The sequence below is a fragment of the Mustela lutreola genome, chromosome 8, assembly GCF_030435805.1.
Source record: "Mustela lutreola isolate mMusLut2 chromosome 8, mMusLut2.pri, whole genome shotgun sequence".
NCBI lineage: Eukaryota > Metazoa > Chordata > Mammalia > Carnivora > Mustelidae > Mustela > Mustela lutreola.
Window position 1 is genome coordinate 83667575 of NC_081297.1, and position 20989 is coordinate 83688563.

Sequence of the window (20989 nt, forward strand, 5' to 3'; positions counted from 1 at the left end):
TGCCCAGCAGAGAGGTCTCTGCCTTAGATGCTGCTCTGGGGAAGGTCTTCTATAGTCTTCACTTTAGTTGGAAAGACAAAGGCTTGCACTGTTTCAGCAGATGTGTTGTTGTGATGATGTGAGGTACCTGGGGGAAAAGGGAAAAGTGATTCAGTAACAGAGCATGGAAGTAAAAATCATCACTGCCATCTGTCCATAAGTGGCTCTTTTGGGGGTTACTTTGGAGGACATCTGGAGGAACTTATCTAGGTGTGTGTAGCATTTTATTTTATTTTATTTTTTAAGATTTAATTTACTTACTTGAGAGAGAATGCATGAGCATGTGGTGGGGTGGGGCCTGGAGGGGCAGAGGGAGAGGTAAGAGAGAATCCCCCGCGGGCCTCACACCCGCTGTGAGGCTCCGCTGTGTGGAGCCTGTCATGGGGCTCGGTCTTACCACCCTGAGCTCATAACTTGAGCTGAAACCAAGAATTGGACAGTCAACCACTCTGCCCCCTAGGTGCCCCATGTGTAACATTTTAGGCATGATATTCTTGACTGCAATGGTTCTCAGTGGGCCGGCCACAGAATTTGTTGAGCCTTGTGTAACATGAAAATGTGTTTCTCCTTGTTCAAAAAGCATGAAAAAAGCAATGTTAAAGGTACTAGCATAAAAAGCTTTTCCTTCTACACTCTCTCCCTTGACTTATCCTCGTTTGCTATTTAATATTGTTCTAAGTGAAGAGAAATTAAAAATTTAAATTATTAGCATGATTTGTACGCTTTATATGGTGCAAGTCCAACGTTAAATGCAAATGTAAGTTTATTTGACACATCTGCAGAATTACTGAAATTATACACTTCAGATTTTGTAATTTGTACATGCATATGTGTATTGTTCTTACCAGAATGTGGAAACACTGCCCAAAGCTAATGGATTACTCTTATTCACTTCTTGATACCTACATTCTGTTAGTCTTTGTCTTATGGAAGGAAGGGCTGGCTTTAAGGAAGGACTGAAAGGAAAAAGAACCATGGGTTGCCCTATATTTCCTTTTCCTTCTATGCCATTATTTTCAGTGTGCAGGATCAGCTAACACAGGAATCTAATAGAAGTAAGAGGATATGATAGGATTCTTTTGTTGGTTTTGTATCTTAGAAAAACATTGCTTTGTTTCTATATGCAAAGGGAGTTGTGGTTCCTTTGAATGGAAAGCATGGCTTCTGGGAGCTGTCAACACCTACCTGCTCACTTAGTTGTCTTTGTAACTACTTACCTTGAACTAGTCTTGCTGGGCTCCCAGGCCTCATGAATCCACAGAAATTCTGTGCTCTGGGTCATGGCAAACACTGTGTAAGAATGTGGCCACACACACTGAGCAGGATCTCTTCTGCTCACATGCAAGCTCCATTTCCCCATCAGACCTCACTTACAAAACACAAGTTCGAAGTTAAATTAAGAATCTCAAAATGATGACAGCAGATCATTAAACCAAGCATGGAGCCTTTCTGAGCATGGAGTCCTGTGTGACGACACAGGTCACAAGTCCATGAGGATGGCCCTGTTCTCAGAGGTCAAAAAGTGCACATTTAAGCCTGTTTCCCGCTGGTCTTAAAGACTCCCTTTCATTGTCAAAATTTGCAATGGGTCAGGTTTGTTTCTGGTATCCTAGGGACCTTCTCCTGGCCATCAGCACTGCTATTTTTGCCTCTCATACATTTTTTGAATCACTCTCTATTACTTCCGCCATGGCCTTTGTTCACATCCCTGTCAGCTCTGATGTAGACCCTGTGGTGTCTTTTATTTTTTTTTTTTTTTGGACCCTATGGTGTCTTAAGTGGGATGTGTCTCCTGAGCAGATGAGGATCCCCAGATATGAGGTGATGATTGGGTCAAAGCCAGTGGCACAAGCAGTGAAAGAATTCACCTGAGGCAGAACAAAGGAGGGAGAAGTTTATTGAATATATCTCAGGGCCTGGGGGGTGGTGGTCAGGACAGCAGAGGAGGGTTCTCTGTAATGAGGCAGTGAGTGGGGGCTGGCTTTATTTATTTATTTATTAATTATATTATTTATTTATTTATTAACATACTACTGTAGGTTTTTTAAAATGGGGAAATGAGGTATGCTGATGTGTGGAATTCTCCCATTTTTGGTAACTGCTTAATTGTAAGTAGCCCATTGGTCACTTAGGACCTGTGGATATATATTTTTTTAAGATTTATTTATTTATTTGAGAGCGAGAGAGAGATTGAGAGAGTGAGCAGCGTGGGGAGGGTGGAGGCTGGAGCAGAGGGAGAGAATCCCCAAGCTGACTTCTCACTGAGCGCAGAGGCCAAGATGGGGCCGCATCTTATGACCTATGAGACCATGACCCGAGTCAAAGTCAGGAGTCACACACTTAACCGACTGCATCACCCAGGTACCCCTGGCCAGTGGATATTTTGAGGTGTCACCTGAGGGCCGGTTTGTATTTAGCTGGGGGGGGGGAGCGCTATGGGGCCTTTCTACAGTCCATTGCTGAAGGCTCTATATACTCTACAGTTAGTTTCTTCCCTGTGTTCTTTTTTTTTTTTTTTTTATAATGTTGTTTACTTTTTTTTTTTTTTTTTAAGATTTTATTTATTTATTTGACAGAGAGAAATCACAAGTAGACGGAGAGGCAGGCAGAGAGAGAGAGAGGGAAGCAGGCTTCCTGCCGAGCAGAGAGCCCGATGTGGGACTCGATCCCAGGACCCTGAGATCATGACCTGAGCTGAAGGCAGTGGCTTAACCCACTGAGCCACCCAGGCACCCTCTTCCCTGTGTTCTGTGACACGTTGCCGGAGAGATCTTCCAAATATCCCAGAAAGCTTTACTTGACCTTCTGTAGGCTGTGGCTAACGACAGGGTTTTTGTACTGGGGGCCCTGGGGTGGAGACTGCAGGGAGATAGGTTTGGTTTGACCTTCACGGTATTTAAAGCAATTTAGGCCAATACTTAAAGTTTGGGAGATTTCACCTAATTGATATCCAGATGTTAAAATCAGGAAATCTGGCTACCCTGGGCTCTTGTGTCCTTGTGTTGGGCTGATGCCCTTACAGAACAGGAGGACCTGTGGACTTGGGAAAGAACCTATTTGGATTTACTTTTAGGGCAGATTGACTCATTGTTCTGGAAAATCATCACTTTCACTTATGTAAATTTAAGCAAGCATCTGCTTATTGTCCTCAGGGAATGCTGACCTTTTAGTCTGAGAAATTAAGTTCTCCGCCTTCATAATGGTGCTACAAAGCTGTAGCAGCCCTTGGTTACTTTTTTAGAAGTATTTCTTGGCTCTAGCCTGTCAGCGACACTACAGATCACCTAGAGATCACCAGATGACCTCCTCTGGTCTTGACCTTTTTTCCCACCCTTGCCTTCCCTTGTCCTGCTGGGTTGAGGCCCACGCTCTGCTCCTCCGGAGTGCTTTGAGTCCATTCCACCTTTTCTCCTACTCCTGGCTCTTCTCTTTGTTTGAATCCTTCCTTTTCTTTCCTCCAGGCCTGCTTGAAGCCATTCAGGAAACCTTTGCTGAGAGCCTCTGTCAGAGCTCCTCCCGCAAACTCTGCTGGAAACAGGTAATTCAATTTTTGGATTTTCAAATGCTCAAGTACCAAGGGGTGGTGGGTTCAGGGTGTTTTAGAGGGTTCATGCCAGCCCAGTGATTTTTGAGATACTCTAATCCATCCTGTGCTGGTGCCTATATATTGCCAAGCATTTGATATCTGGCTGTTTTTTGAAATCCTATTTCGTGAAAAGAACGTGATTCGCATTCTTTCAGTGAATTATGGGATCAGCCCTGACATCGTTTCCATATTACAGGTGAGGAAACAGTGTTCTTCCAAACTGGTACTCCGAATAGCTTCTCCATGGCTATGTCTTATTTCTTCAAATAGATTATATACTTGTCGAAGGTCATGACTGTGCCTTTATTGCCAGACTCTCATCTGGCATTATTCATAAATGTTTACATGATGAGAGAAATGGTTTACGTGAATGGTGTGCACCAAGGCCGACTCAACCAGGCTCCGTGGGGGTGGATGCATAGGGACCAAGTAGAAAAGATGGGTGTGTATCATAGGTTATACTAGAAAATCTGCCTCCTACCTGTGCACCCATACAGTACCGAGTTTTGGATCTCGAGCTTTGAAGTTAGATGGGCCTCGCTGTGTCTGTTTCCTCCTTTGTAAAATTCAGGCAATGAGAGCACGTGATTTGTACCACTGGTTTTCAGCTGGGGTGATTTTGCCCTGCGGGAGTCATTTGGTGATGTCAGGAAACCTTCTTCATGTTGCAACTGGGGATGGAGGGAGGTTTGACATTTAGTGAGCAGAGAGTCCAGGGATGCTGCTGAACGCCCTGCAGTGCATGGACCAGAGCAAGGAATTGTAAGGAATTGCACTGACAGGAGTGCTGAAGTGGAGAAACCCTGCCTGGTAGGTTTGTGAAGATGAAGGTGGATAATGGATGCCATCTCTAAGATTATAAAATCAGCTTTTTTTTTTTTTTTAAAGATTTTATTTATTTATTTGACAGAGAGAAATCACAAGTAGACGGAGAGGCAGGCAGAGAGAGAGAGAGAGAGAGGGAAGCAGGCTCCTTGCTGAGCAGAGAGCCCGATGTGGGACTCGATCCCAGGACCCTGAGATCATGACCTGAGCCGAAGGCAGCGGCTTAACCCACTGAGCCACCCAGGCGCCCCTAAAATCAGCTTTTAGGAAGGTGAACCCCAAAAGGCTTAATTTCCGTGGCATCTGTTATTCTTGCCAAGGAAAACCTTATGATAAGGACTTCTTGCACTCCTGTTCAGAGGACTCACTGGAGAGGTTGTTTGTGTTACATTGTGTACCAACATGAGCTGGCTGGCTTTATCAGAGCCGTAAAAACAATTGTTAATTTTTAGGGTGTTCCTGGTAAACTTCCTGGTTGCTTAACTAGTTTATTCTGTGGAGATAATTTTGGTGTGTGGGTTTAAATCCTCTGATGGAAAATGTTTTGGTTAATGAATTTCCAAAATATGCTTTGACAAGTGGAAGATGAAAAGTTTTTGTTTTCACATCAAGATGCCTCCTGTTTTTCTAGGCCCAGACTTAAAACAAAGCCTCTCTCCCCTCAGTTTACTGCCTTACCTGCCTGTTGCACGCTCGGGTAATTGTGGGAGTGGTTTGGAGGGTTGTTGGATTTCCTTCTATTGTTGTGGGTTTGCAGGGGAGATTGTTACTTATGTTTTTTTGTAAGTACAAGAGTGAGATGCACCTTATCAAAGATTTTGTAGTATAGGAAAACCATAAAGATGTTGTAAAAAACAGTTATTCTACCACACAACTATTTTGCTGTGTTTCTGTCCATTTTAAAAATTTGTATATTTTTAATTTATATATTTATATTTATATATTTTTATAAATTTATTTTACTTAGAATATTTGAAGTATTCTAAGTATATGATTTGTGTTTTACTTATCATTGTTTTATTTGCCTTTCCCCACACTACAAAAATAACTGTAAATGTTATTTCTAAGGACTGTAAAATATTCTGTCTAGGGATATTTTGTGATTTATTTAATCTGATTGCAGAGCCTGTTTTCAGTATTTGATGAGCATCTTATGCAGTCAGCATTTTCTTTCAGATCATTTTTATTTTTATCAGAGATGACCAGAAGTAGAACAAAAGGATGGTCATGCATATGGGTATCTTGATTGATATTGGTATTGGTTGCCAAAAAAGTGTGTACTAATTTTTGCCACCAGTAGCAGAGTGCTATTCTCATTTTAATAATATTTGGCAATTTTCTAAGAGAAAAAATACTTTGTTTTTCTGTTTTGCTTGATATTAATGAGATCAAACATGTTTATATGACTGTTGACTGCATTTCCTGTTTAACAAATTGTTCTTGAACTTTGCCCTTTTATTATTTATTATTGGGGATTCGTATTTTTCTCATTTGTCATAGACTATGTATTTTACTTATTAATCCTCTATCATCATTACTGCACATATTTTTTTTTTCCTCTAATTTCTATTTGGTTTATTTTTTAATTTTGTTTTTAGTCCTATAGAATCATAAAACTTTTATGGAGTCAAATCTTGATTTTTTTTTTCATCGTCTTCAACCTTCCTTTGTACTGAAATGAATCTTCTCTGTTCTGGAAGTCACTGTATTGAATTGTCAATGTTTAAAATTCTGCTACTCTGGACCACTATAGAGTTTCCTAATGGGGATGAACAGGCCTCAAGTGCTTGGTTGAATCTGGGCACCCCCTGTACCATGGAAAGCCCTCCCCATCTCTGTGTGTGTGGTGGCGGGGGGGGGGGGTGTGGGCAAGGATGAGTGAGTAGGGAAAGTTGATGAGAAAGAGTGAGGTTCATGTCGGGAGGGCGGTAGCTTGTTTAGTCTGAATTTCCTTTACCACAGGGTAGATGTGAGCTTGCCTGAAGGCAGGAGCTTCCATCCATTCTTACCTGGCTGACTAACTGGGGCCAGCAGCTTGTCTAGTGAATGTGGCTCTGCCTGGCACAGAGCTTGCCCACAACCATTATTTTATTTACTAGTGCCTGAGAAGGTACACTGAGCAGAGACTGTACCCAAGCCCCCTCCATTCCTTACCCCTTAAGTTTCGTTCTCTTGGGCTCCAGGCTTTGTGTTGCTCAGGCCTCATCAAGGTAATTTGCTGCCCTGTGGGTGGATTTCCCCAGGTGCTGTTCACCAGCTGAGGCTTGAGGAAGAAGGTAATAATAGCAAATACAAATAGTGCTTACTTGTTTCGAAAAGTGCCTTGACCAGGGCTTTTTTATATGCTTTTCCCCTCAACCTTAGGAGGTTAAATACTGTTTTCATCTCCATTAATTTGGAGGAAACCACCACTCAATAGAAGCACAATTAAAATCTAGAGCTTCTGACCTTAGAGCTGATCCTCTGTACTTAGGAAATAATTCCATCGTTGTAATTTCTGGTTGTGATTTCTTAGTGGTACTGCTGGGCAGAAGGTAGCAGCAACTTTGGGTTTTGGGGTCAGCCATATCTTGGGTGGAATCCCAGTAGAGTCATATCTTAACATTGTGACTTTGTGGTTTGTCCAGTCTGAGCCGTGGTTTCTTGTCTGTCAGTGGAAGCAACGGTGCCTACCTTGCAGGGCTATGAGAAAGATTAAGTTGACATTACATATACCAGATGCCTAGCACAGCACCTGGCTTACTCATTGCAGGAGCTCAGTAATGATGACTACCTAGTCTTTTTTCTTTTTCTTTTTTTTAAAGATTTTATTTATTTATTTGTCATAGAGAAGCGAGAGCGAGCACAGGCAGACAGAGTGGCAGGCAGAAGCAGAGGGAGAAGCAGGCTCCCTGCCAAGCAAGGAGCCCAATGTGGGACCTGATCCCAGGGCGCTGGGATCATGACCTGAGCCGAAGGCAGCCGCTTAACCACCCAGAGCCACCCAGGCGTCCCATGATGACTACCTAGTCTTAAAGCTAAAATGCTACTGTTCTAAATCAATCTTAGAAAAACTGGCAAACCTGCTCAGACTTGTGAAATTTTAGTAAATGTTATTTATATTTCTGTGCAAGAAATGTTTCTTTATCTGGCCTCTTTATTATCCTGTTGAGTCGATTTTGTTTTTTGTTACGGATATCAGCTGCTTCTCTGAAATACTTCTGCTTGGACGACTTTGTGATGAATCCCCAGCTTAGGGCTGTACTCACAGCCAAAGTAAAACATGTTTGTCTACACGTTTCTGTAAAAAAGCACAGGCAGTTTTTGGGAAGGGCCATAACCTAGTCATTCCTTTACACATAGATGAGATTTTTGGCATCATTCATGTTACTTACTTGTCCCATGTATTATAAACATTCAGGTAACAAAGCAGTCTTAAAAAGAAAGTTATAGGGATGCCTGGGTGGCTCAGTCATTGAGCGTCTGTCTTTGGCTCAGGTCATGATCCTAGGGTGCTGGGATGGAGTCCTATGTTGGGTTCCTTGGTCAGTTGGAGTTGCTTCTCCCTCTGCATGACACAACCCCCGGCTTGTGCACTTGTTCTCTCTCTCTCTCTCTCTTTAAAAAAAAAAAAAAAAAAAAAAAAAAAAACCATAGAAAATCATGAGAGAAGAGAAGGTTGCTAAGTAACTCAGGAGAACCATTATTAAATTTCCATTTTTCATACCATATATAAATTGAGTTGGATCTGGTTAGTCCTTATGTTAGATTGTCATCCACATAAAAAGCCTCCACTAATAATATGGAAGTTATTTCTGCCTGAAGAATTTCAGCGTGAGGTTGCTCTGGCCACTTAACTTCTCTTTGTGTTTATTTAGATTTTTTCATTTTAATAAATTGAGCCAAGTAATTATAAATGTTAGCTTAGAGTTATATTATAATCCAATGCAGCCTCGTTTCTATGGAGTTGAAGATAATGCCCTTTGGCAATCTTCTTTAAAATGTGTCTTGAATCTTCTTACTTTTGTCCCTGAAGCCATGGTTGCATTTTCAACAATACACCATCTTAGTATTGGAGGAGGGAGAGGTTAATATGGTTGAGGCTTTATTGAGTTAATGACTAACCTTCTTGTTCTTTTTTTTAAAAATATTTTATTTATTTATTTGACAGAGAGAGATCACAAGTAGGCAGAGAGGCAGACAGAGAGAGAGAGGAGGAAGCAGGCTCCCCGCAGAGCAGAGAGCCCGATGCGGGACTCGATCCCAGGACCCCGAGATCATGACCTGAGCCGAAGGCAGCGGCTTAACCCACTGAGCCACCCAGGCGCCCCACTAACCTTCTTGTTCTTATTCTGGGAAATTTAGATCTGTTGTCCTATGGTTTTTCCATCTCCTACCCCTTACCCGACTATGGCAGGAATGGAGAAACATGGATGAGAAAGCCTCTTTTAAATGTAATTTATATAAGTTATATAAATTAGAGTCATAAATTAGTTGTATTTTTATATAATTCATGCCATATGTATATGCTTTACTTAACACATGGATTCAGTTAAGTATCAATGATTAAGTGAAATTTACGTGATTTCTAAGTTCTTTCTTATGTCTAGAGTTCAAGGATCAAAGTGAATGAACTGTTGGCCAAATCTTGTGACTATTGCCAGGTGAGTGTAGGACATTGTAAAATGCCACACCCAGTTTCAATGGTAGGAAGACAGTTGTTTTCCTAAAATTCAGGCCTAATGTTTGATTTCTTAATTTACAGCCAGTGTGGACATTTGGGGGCACAGGTGGGAGTGTTGATAACGGCGAAGAGAGTAGATTAAGCATGGAAGAATAAAATTGATGCTGCTGTGACTATTAATTTACGGGATACACAGGCCAAAAGACGGCCTGTGTTTTGTGATCTTGAGATAACAATCCAGTTGGGCAGCCCTGAGCCCGTCACTTCAGCCAGATCATTTTGGCACCAGCCCTTTGAAACCAAGCCTGAGATCGCCGAGAGTTTTACCCAGGCATTTCTTGTTGCTGGCTGGTTGGCTTATGAAGTAAATAGAGTAATTAGCTCTCATTAGCACTCCCCCAAGCTGTAATGCATCCACCTGAGGCGGAAAGAGGCTCGCTTCTGTTCCTCAAAACGTGAAAATCCCCATCTGATCTCTTCAATCTGAGCATTTTTGCATTGCAGAAACAGAATGCCAACTTGGCAAGAGTAAAATCCACCAAGTGTCTCAAATGACAGTAGCAAATCCTACTGCAGGGTGGAAGTCTTTCCTAAGAGCTGTGACTGTGTCTAAGAAATCGGGGAGCCTTAGCCTTTGCTCTTCCCCCAACCCCGCTTCTTGTGTGTTTGGCTGACACGAACCGGGTTAGTTAGAGATATCGAACACTGGTGGTCCTGTAACTTGATCTCCTTAGTCTGCTGTCAGCTGTGGTGCTAACAGAGTGTCTGGGTTGTTTCAAGTCTTTGAGAAAGAGAGATGTCTGAGGGTAGTTGGTGGCCCTGTTTAGGACCTCCTGCATGGGTAGTCCTTATTCTTCTGAAATCCAGATTTGTAGCTATGAAGCTGGGAGCACATGTAGTAGGAGGGCAGCAAAGTCTGGGGGTTTTGCACAGAATCCTGGAGAAATATATAGAAAAACTGCAAATTGGCGGATTTTATAGGCTAGAACCCTGAACCAGGAATCTGGCAGTCTGATCCCCACATGGATCAGGTGTGTGGTCCTGGGCATAAAAGTGAGCTACTAATACTAGCCCCGCCCTCACAGGGAGAGCTGTGAGGGTCAAACTGGACAAAGTGTAAAAACGGTAAAACATTAAGCAGGAGTGTGATTTTAAGTTGAGTTTTTCATATGGGGTACATTATCTACATTTTTTAACATTCTGAACCCAAACCTTTGGTAATAAGATACAGACACTGCACCAGTACCTGCTTTTGCTCAGACTTCTGCTTCTGTGATCTCCCTCACTCCATCCTCCGCCCTCAGCTGGGCTAGAGCCTGAATGACTGCGAGATGGTTCCTCAAGGTTCTTCTGGAAAGCGGTAGTGCCTTCTGGGCAATGCCGTAGCCATGGGTCTTGATTCTTGCTCAGGCCCGTCTGCATCTGCTTTCTTGCAAAGTCGTCTATTACCTGTCGGCTCCAAGAATTGTTTCCTCTTATGGAAAGCTTGCAATGCTGGGGATAAAGCGTTCAGCACTTTGTTTCATACTTACATGTAGAACTGTTTAAGGAGCTTAGACTGATTTCCTAGGATTTGAGGTCCTGATGCAAGTGTGCCTTATGTGGGGAGGGGCAGGCTCCATGGGTTGAGGTTGAAAACAGCAGATCCGGCCTCTCATGACCTGGTGTCAGTTTTCAGTGCCCCATGATGTTGTGACGTGCAGATCGCTAGCCTGGCGATGTCTCACTTTCCTTCCTTGTGAACCTGTGATATTCCGGGGCATTATTTCACTCCTGTCCCTGTTGACTGCATTGGGCTGATGTTCAGAAAGTGTTCTGGGCTGACTATCAAAAACGTGCAATTATTGAACCGAGCCAACACTATTTTTCAAAGATGGTTTTCAGCCTTCATAGGACCTCTAATAGTATGTTGGAATAGAACATGTGTAGGGCCTATAACTTCCTCAGGAGAATTGAAAAAATAGCTTTCTACACTTAGAAAACAGCAAACAGCCTGTCTTTGATGAGGTGCATTGGAAGCCTACTGAGACCAGGAATTGGATGCTGAAGGATTTTAGGGCTGAGGAAAAGGTAGTAGGATTCCGTGGAGGAGAAGCTGACCAGCAATGCCACTGCAGTGGAATCCCCAGCTGCCCATATGGGGAGCTCTGGTCTTAGGATGGCCGTAGTGGAGGTGAGGGGCTGGACCTTTGTATTCCTGAATCAGCTCATTGCTGGCAGCTGGCTATCCCCTCTGGTGGCTTAACCTTGCTGAAGCAGTCTCCTGCAGCTGGCTGGGGGCCTTCTCTCGAGCTGTTGGGAGCCAGGATGAGCACAGCCAGCTCTAAAAGTGGGGTTTGGATGAAACACACCAATGTCTTCTTACCTGTCACAAAGAAGCTAACCCCTTAAAAAAGAAACAAACAGGGGCGCCTGGGTGGCTCAGTGGGTTAAGCCGCTGCCTTCGGCTCAGGTCATGATCTCAGGGTCCTGGGATCGAGCCCCGCATCTGGCTCTCTGCTCGGCAGGGAGCCTGCTTCCCTCTCTCTCTCTTTCTGCCTGTCTCTCTGCCTACTTGTGATCTCTGTCTGTCAAATAAATAAATAAAATCTTTTTTTAAAAAAAAAGAAACAAACCATAATAGATGACACCAAAATTCCAACATATACGGTTTCTTTATCTACAGTCAGAAAGTTTGGATCCCTTAGAAAAACTGAACGAAGAAGTCATACCCTTTTGTTAATGATAAACGGATCTCTGGCTTTTCAGACATTTGTGAGATACTTGGGTAATCTTTACACCTGGTGGTGGTATAGCTGGGGCCAGCTTCTGTATGTGTGAAATGGCTGACCTGTTAAGTGATTTTGCCCACATGGGAATTACTGCATGTTTAGAATGTTAACCCTGTGTGTACGTAAGTGCATCTGTTTCTGGAATATTTAAACTCCTGTTGAATTTATAGAATTGTTGGGTCACTACCACAAAAGTCAGGCAGCGCAGATTAAGACACACAAACCATCAGGGGCGCCTGGGTGGCTCAGTGGGTTAAGCCGCTGCCTTCGGCTCGGGTCATGATCTCAGGGTCCTGGGATCGAGTCCCGCATTGGGCTCTCTGCTCAGCAGGGAGCCTGCTTCCTCCTCTCTCTCTCTCTGCCTGTCTCTCTGCCTACTTGTGATCTCTCTCTGTCAAATAAATAAATAAAATCTTTTAAAAAAAAAAAGACACACAAACCATCAAACTCAGAACTTTCCAGGGGACCCGATAGCTGGAGAGAGCAAATATAGGAGAATATAGCCTGTGTTGAAATTCCAGTCACCTGATAGGGCATTTCGATACAGTTGAGGATAATAATTTAGGAGTTATATGGCTGGAAGAGAAGTTAATATGCTTTGAAAAATGAACTGGTTTTCTGGCATTTCCGAAAGCCAGTTGTACTCAGCCGATGTCTGAAACTGTCTGGCATGGTCTGTGCTGTGAGTGGGATGGCTAAATAAGGCCTAAACGGCCCTACATCTTTTCCAACCTCAGATTAATCATATCTGCAAAAGCGAACATGCGTCTTCCTTAGTTTCTGCTTTTCCTAGCAAGTGAAGGCGGCGGTGGGTTCTGCGGACCCGTCATCTCATAGTTAGAGTGTGTTGTGGGGTCCGGAGGTAGGGAAGTTTGATGATTTGAGCCTGGCACAGAGGAAAGGTGTGTGTTCTGACCATTGGGCTTCACTTCCCAGCGAGTCCCCCATCCACTCCTGTGTAACCCTTGTCCTCTTTGCCTTGCCGCTCAGGAGCTCCGTAGCGCAAGATGTCACGGACCTGTTTGTATTCCAGGTGTAGTGGAGAGGTAAATAGGTCACTCTTCCTTATTCAGAAACTGAACAGCGCCAGTTGCCCTGGTGATACATTCTGTATAAGACATACATCTCACCTTGGAGGGATGGGCGATTGGTGATTGCCTGTGAAGGAGGTGATCTGCCAGCCGGTTCATTGTATTGCCTGGAAATGGGAGATGGCATAAAATAAGCTTTCAAGGTTTCCTCAGACAAGGAGGAAGTTAATGTAGCATCGTGACCTTGTTGCAGGGGACAGGCTGAGGTGAGTTTGTCGAACACGTACCATGTCTTCTTAAACTCTCTACTTCGCTGGTCTTTCTTGGTCTGAGTTCTAGAGTGTCAGGTGATGTGATCATGCAAGGAGCCAGCAAGGCAAGCTGTAATGCGGTTCGTGTCTTCCTCCGGCTCGTCCATCTTTCTGACATGCCTCCACGTGAGCGTTGGCATTCTGGAAAGTTCAGATGGAATCTCCAGCTATGAGTTATCATTACGACTCACATCTGCCGGGGATGAATCAAGAAGTTTCTTTGCCAAGAAGTGTGGTACCGTGTGGGGAGAGGTAACTCAAGTTTGAAGAACCAGAATTTTTAAAAAAGAAAAAAGGTGGAGGAAGCCTATCAAGAAAAGGGAAAAGCAGAGGTGATCTGGAGCTGTGGGAAATAAGTCAGGGATAAAAGAAACAGACAAAGGTTCAACAGAAAACACCGCCTGTTAGGGCTGCCTGTTAGAGCCTGAGGACCGAGTCAGCACCAAAGGGCCTGAAAATGCGCTCCACAGAGAACCGCTCCGCGCATCTACCTGCTTTTTCCCTTGTTCACCTGGAGCAGAAGGGTATGACACGCCCCTGGAGAGGATGCTGTGTGCCTGTTTTGAAGGCAAGACCTTGACGTGTGGGGGCATCCTGCTTCCTTGTCAAGCTGATGTGGCATCACCAGCCTGAGAGGACACAGTGATTAAGGGCCCAGTCCTGGGAACCATGCAGACTTTCGCCACTCAGCTGTGACTTCAGCCTTGGGCCTCAGAAAACAGGAATGTGGATGAAGCTGGTTGTATTTCACGGGGTTATGGTAAAGGGTTTAGGGGACCCTAATGAAGTAAGTGCTTAAAAATGAGCTAAGTGTTGTTGCATGCCAGGAGTGGTTATAGGATTTGTAAAAGGCCACTTCCTACACCCTCTGGCTCCACTGTCGCACTTTGATCCTGAGCTTGGTATCTGCAGGGAGTTAGACAGTATCGAGGCTCTGCTGGGTTACTGAGAGCAGCTGCAGGGCCTTGCCCAGGTCTCTGCGTGCCCATACGTTGCCGTTCCTGAGAGTTCCTGTACTGAAACCCCTTGATCTTTCCTAGAGATGGCTCCAGCTGGGAGAGCCACACACATTGGCTTGGAATGGGTCTGGGCAATGTTTTTAAATCTCCATGGATGATGGGTTGCTTTGTTAAATATATGTAAATATTCAATCCTAAGCATCTTTTGTACAAGACACTGGGCCCATAAGGGTGCAGAATGAAGTGGTACATCAGGCTGCCTGCTGTGTGTTAGGGGTTAGCATAATTATGTTACTGATCCTTCCCCCAACACTAAGAGGGGAAGGTGATATTACCAGTTTTATAGAGATTAAATAACTTGCTTAAGAGATAATCATACCCAGTTTCACTGAATGGAAGACACTTTCCAATTTCAGCAGTGTTGAATGTGGAAAAAAATCTCTTTCTAATCAATGAAATGCAGTAGAGTGTAAAACCTAGATGTTCATTCCTGCTTAATTTCAAAGCACATGTTCTCTTCTCATCACACACAAGAACTTGCAGTCGATCTGGTTGGTAAAAAGTACAACAAGCACAGAGAAGAGGACATCTACTGTGTTAGGACTCCGAAGGGCAGCCGTGTAATAGTTGGTGATCATTGACTGACTACTTGGGATGTGGCAATGCTTTCATGTGCTCTAATTCATAAGAGCATGGGGCTCTTTACACATGATCTCAGGTGGATACTTCCATGTTCTCTTTTACACAAACAAGGCAATGGAGATTGGTACTCTTATTCCCGTTCAAATGGGAAAATTGACGCACAGAAAATGTCCCAAGGTCACTGGGCTTGTTCTTTTTTTTTAAAGATTTTATTTATTTATTTGACAGAGAGAGAGATCACAAGCAGGCAGACAGGCAAGCAGAGAGAGAGGGGAAAGCAGGCTTCCTACTGAGCATCTCAAGAGCCTGATGCAGGGCTTGATCCCAGGACCCTGAGATCATGACCTGAGTCGAAGGCAGAGGCCTAACCCACTGAGCCACCCAGGTGCCCATTGGGCTAGTTCTAAAAATAAATTTTGTAACATGGTACTTAAGAGTTCAGGTTTTTTTTTTTTATCTACAATCATGTCAGATCTGGTTAAGGTTCCAGAAGAGTATGATCTGGTAGAAGGCTGCTCATTGTCCTCTGGGAGCATCTGACCCAGACCTTCAGTCAGGAGGAATTCCCAAAGATGATGAGTGGCACCGGAAGGAAAATGGGAATGTTCATCTCTTCATCCCTAACTACTATGATAATTAAAAATAATCATGGTCACCCAAGGTTAGGGACCCGTGCTGGTACCATCTTTCTAAACTGGCACTGGCTAGAAGGAACTGACTTGATTTATAAATAAAGTTCTAAAGAACACCTGACCTTGTTTAGAGGGAATGTTGTAAATCAGACAGTTGTTTGGGTCCTAGGAGGATGGCTGCATGGAAGGTCTTGGAAATCCAAAAAAATTGGGGAGGGGAAAACGTACTCTTTGATGACTTTGTGTAATTGAAGTCACTTACAGATGGACAGGTTTTCTGTCGTGTTCTGCCTTCTCAGGCCACAGGAGAGCCCCATCTGTGTTCACACGCTGGGTGGCCAAATGTCTGTGGCAACTCAACTACTTGGCTTTTCATTTGTCTCTAGTTCCTTTTATGGAATTAGTGATTTTTAACTCAAACTGGTGTGCTGCTAAAGGCTATGAAGATTGTGTGTCAAGCTGCCATCTAGAAATAAGGCAGATTATTTTTAAGTGGAGAGTTTTTCTGTCATTTGAAAATAAATTTTGACAGTCTGGCCCCTAAGTAGACAGGTGTTAGAAAATACTGAAGGAACCTGTGGAACGAGGATTCCTAATTGCTGATTAGCGGACTGTATTCCAGGTGTGTTTACTTTCTCACACCACGGCTGACCAGTGGTTTCCTTATCTTTAGAACAGAGGAGTAGGTAAGATAGTCCCACATGCCTCTAAAATTCTTTTGACTCAGGGACGCCTGGGTGGCTCAGTTGGTTAAGCCGCTGTCTTCAGCTGGGATCATGATCCCAGGGTCTTGGGATCGAGTCCCACATCAGGCTCTTTGCTCAGCGGCGAGCCTGCTTCTCTCTCTGCCTCTGCCTGCTGTTCTGCCTGCTTGTGTTCTCCCCCACTCTCTCTCTGACAAATAAATAAAATCTTAAAAAAAAATTATTTTGACTCAGACATTTCTAATCCTAATGTGGCTTTTTTAAAAATTTTTAATTTTTTATAAACATATATTTTTATCCCTGGGGTACAGGTTCATGAATTGCCAGGTCCACACACCCCACAGCACTCACCAAAGCACACCCCCCCCAATGTCCATAACCCCACCCCCCTTCTCCCAACCCCCCTCCCCCCAGCAACCCTCAGTTTGTTTTGTGAGATTAAGAGTCACTTATGGTTTGTCTCCCTCCCAATCCCATCTTGTTTCATTGATTCTTCTCCTACCCACTTAAGCCCCCATGTTGCATCACCACTTCCTCATATCAGGGAGAGCATATGATAGTTGTCTTTCTCCGCTTGACTTATTTCGCTAAGCATGATACGCTCTAGTTCCATCCATGTTGTCGCAAATGGCAAGATTTCATTTCTTTTGATGGCTGCATAGTATTCCATTGTGTATATATACCACATCTTCTTTATCCATTCATCTGTTGATGGACATCTAGGTTCTTTCCATAGTTTGGCTATTGTGGACATTGCTGCTATAAACATTCGGGTGCACGTGCCCCTTTGGATCACTACATTTGTATCTTTAGGGTAAATACCCAGTAGTGCAATTGCTGGGTCATAGGGCAGTTCTATTTTCAACATTTTGAGGAACCTCCATGCTGTTTTCCAGAGTGGTTGCACAAGCTTGCATTCCCACCAACAGTGTAGGAGGGTCCTAACGTGGCTTTTGTTCTAACTAGTTCACCCGGGTGCCTGCCTTTAACGCCAAATATTGAATTTGTCGGTCTCTGACTTCTGTTGTCAGTGAATGGAAATGGGTGGTGTATTTCCAATTCCGATCACCTGTGGATTGCATTTCAAAGGGAAATTTTTTTTTTTTTTAAAGATTTTATCTTTTTATTTACTGCATGTGCACGAGTCATAAGCAGGGTGAGTGGCAGGCCAGAGGGAGAGGGAGAAGCAGGCTCCCCGTTGAGCAGAGAGCCCGACGTGGAGCTGACGTGGAGCTCAACCCCAGAACCTTGGATCGTGACCTGAGCCAAAGGCAGATGCTTAACTGACTGAGCCACCCGGGTACCCCCAAAGGGAAAGTATTGTAGACATTTTCCTTGCACACCTTTTAAATACACAAACCTACTGTTAATGAAGAGAATTCAGCTGCAGCTATTTTTTGGGTCAGTGTGCCATTTTGTTGCCTTAATCCCTGACAGTCGACCTGGGAGTCAGCGTCTCGCTGAGTGGTTCTGAACTGTGGTCAGACACTGAAGCTGTGTGTATAGGTGTACTGGAGGGCTGCCCAGAGCAGAGAACAACTGTTCGGGTTGCTTTGAGAGAGGCCCAGCTGTGGAATGGACTATGGCTCAGAAGAGGCTGAGGACCGGGGAGGAAAAGTATATTCTTATCCAGTCCACCATACCAGCGGTGGGATTCTAGCTGTGGTGCCAATCTGTGCCTCACAGGGGAAAAAGGGTCTTCTTTCCTCTGGCTGAGGGCTGTCTGGTAACACTGAATTTAATCTGCTGTGACCTGGCTCTGGTCACTGCCCTGGGTGGGGCTTACAGTGGACTTACAGTGCTATAAAGAGAGCAGAACTTCTTTAAGTGGGTGACTGACAAGTCTGAGCTCGCCCTCCATAATGTTGCCTCTATCACCACTCCGTCCAGCTGGGTTGGGGATTGTGCTCAGCAGGGCCCTGGATGAATGCTGTTTTGTGCCCTGTTGTGTAGCGTCCTTCCACAGCCTTTTCTGGCTTACTGCTCTCTCAGCTGTCCAGAGGCTGAAGGCCGTTGGCTTACTGCTCTCTCAGCTGTCCAGAGGCTGGAGGTCGTTGGCGGTCCATTTGCTTGTATGAGTGGGCCTCGTGGATCGGCCTGCAGAAACCCAAGGGTGCTCAGGAAGGCTTTCTGTGGATGTGACCAGAATAATGCAGGACATGTGTTGGGAAAGTCCCTGGAGCTTAATGGGTTCTCCCCAAGGAGCCTTCATGTTCTGTGGCTGACTCTCTCCGGGTATTGGATTTCTGTGAATTGGTGATCTGTGAACTGAATAAAAAACCATTCTTTTCTGCAGCATTTGTCTGTGGTGAGGAAAAGGTCCCTAAGAAAATACATCCATCACTTTGGGCCTTAGGCTCAGGGACTCAACAGGCACAAGTCCAGAGACCACCGTTCACCTCATTCTTCTCACTGGCCCTCATTTGATTCCCTTAGTCATTCTCCATACCTTTGAGAACATTTTGGGGAGATCCTCTTAGACCAGAGAGATGGAGCCAGCTGAGGCCAATAGACAAGTAGTTCCTACTTCTCTTTTCTCCTCCAGGTCTTCAAATTGAACGAGACAGAGCTTTCTGAATTATATGTGTTATCTAAAAAATGATGAAAGAAACACTTGATAAGCAACTCTTGCTTGTGCCTTGGATAAACCTGCTGTCTCACAGAACTGAACGGGGCACAAAGAGCTGACTTTTGGAAATACTGGTGTTTCAACAAATTTGATACTACGGGTGCTTCATGATTCGCATCTGGTTAACATTCAGTGCTTAGATGCGTATTAAATGGTAAATTACTTAAAACTGGGAACTTGTAGATATCTGCTGGCATTCCTGTTAAGATGCATCCTGAAGAGAATGCATAGCCATGCATCGGGACAACTATAGTAGAGACATCCATGCTGGTAGAGATAGTGGTCTGCTTGGTCCAACAAAACAGTTTTTGTTTTGTTTGTTTTGTTTTTTAAAGATTTATTTTAGAGATGAGGGGAGAGAGGGCAAGCAGTGGGGAGGAGCAGAAGGAGAGGGAGAGAGATGCTTAAGCAGATGCCAAGTTAAATCTGGACCCTGACACAGGGCTTCATCTCACGACCCTGAGGTCATGCATGACCTGAGCTGAAACCAAGAGTTGGTCACTTAACCAACTGAGCCACCCAGGTGTTCCCTAACAAAACAGTTTTAAAAATCAATTAATAATTTATTTATTTAAAGGATTTTATGTATTCATTTGTGAGAGAGAGAGAGAGCAAGCGAGCACAAGTAGGGGGAGCCGCAGGCAGAGGGAGAAGCAGGCTCCCCACTGAGCAGGTAGCCTAATGACCTGAGGCTTAACTCATTGAGCCACCCAGGCGCCCCCAACAGAACAGTTTTAAACGAATTATTCCTTTCTGACATATTACCATTCACCAGATTTCTCAGCTTCTGCTTAAAATGCTTGCTTTATGAAAACTGGTATTTTCTTTGGTTAAAAAAACAGAAAAGATGTGCATTAGGAGGAAATGATTTGGAATTTCAAAGTGCTCACCGCAGAGTTCATACTCAGCATTTTCATCAGTGATTGGGAGTTGTGGTTGAAACAAAGCTGGGAGAGACCACTGGTGACAGAATTCAGAAAATAATCCTTACGAGAGGGCCCGGTGAAGTGAAGCGGGTACTATTTTCATGAACAGGGCTATATGTTATGTTGTGAATTGACATCTAAAAACTTAACTAAAAATGAAGATGACTTGGTTGGGCATACTCTTCCTGGGGGTTGTCGTTGAGCACAAATGTGTGATGCTCTGCTAACAGAGAGTTAAGGAAAGTTAACCTTACCACGTTTAATTTAATGGAAGTTAGCGTCCATTTTCCTGGAGAGAACATTCCCTTTGTGCTCTGTGTTGGAGATTCTTGTGCTAGACTCCATACCCACCATTTTAAGGAACGTTGCCATGTTGGAAGGTTGCCAGTGTTAGGGTGGGGAGATATAGTGTGACCAGAGGTCTGGAAATGGTGAGCTAATCAAAGTGGTTTGGAGAACTGGAGTTTGAAGTCCTGGGGTGTTCAGGGAGACAGGGCTGCCGCTTTAAAAACTTTTGTCAGCGTAACCACGCAAAAGTATCGTTTTATCCCTGAGGACAGTCCTCATGGGAGATGAAGCTGGGGTGGGGTGGGCAGAATGACTCAGGGAAGGCAGGCCCTTCCAGTAACTGAATGAGTCTAGCCATTTCAAGGGGGTGAGGAGATTCATTGAGATGCGTCAGAAAATAGACTTTGATAAGGTTCTATGATTTTTGTAAAATAGCTGGTTCCTTCTGGTTCTTTTTAAAAAATTGCTTTTTCAGAGAGAGAATGGCAGAAGAAAGGCATCCCTTTTCCATGGCATAGGTCATGGAAAGTGTAACAACCGCTTGTTTCTCATGAGAGCTGAAAAAGCTCTGGAAATGTCTCTTAACATGCTTTTCTTGTCTTTATTTTCACAGATCCTTCCAGGACTGTAGATCCTTATGCCTTTGTTTTGTGTTTTACATGAGTGGACTACATAAAAGTGATTATTATATGCAAAAAAGATTGCTACTCCCCCCTGTGCCCCCCCACTCCCGCCCCCATGGTCAAGCTAAGCCTTGTGTTCCTCTGCTTGGCAGAAATTGCGCTTTTCTGTGGAGGAAATCCTAAATCAGCATTGAAAGCAAAAGATATTTTAACCCAGTTCTTCTCCTTTTCTCTAAGGACTAATAATGGCTTGGTTACCATATAGCACTCCAACGACAGAATTAAAGCTTTTCACCTGTTGGCAAGCTTGTATTTTCATTGATTCAGATCATTTTTAAGAAATGCTATTTTGGGGAGGAA

At 44.0% G+C, this 20989-nt stretch overlaps 1 protein-coding gene across 1 annotated transcript in view; it reads left to right on the plus strand.

Moving 5' to 3' along the window:
* Nucleotides 1-20989, plus strand: part of PPFIBP1 (PPFIA binding protein 1) — a 177583-nt gene that overhangs the window by 17648 nt on the left and 138946 nt on the right. The window contains exon 2 of the mRNA XM_059187571.1: nucleotides 3501-3577. The gene's annotated coding sequence lies outside the window, so the exon portion shown is untranslated. The remainder of the gene's footprint in view (nucleotides 1-3500; nucleotides 3578-20989) is intronic.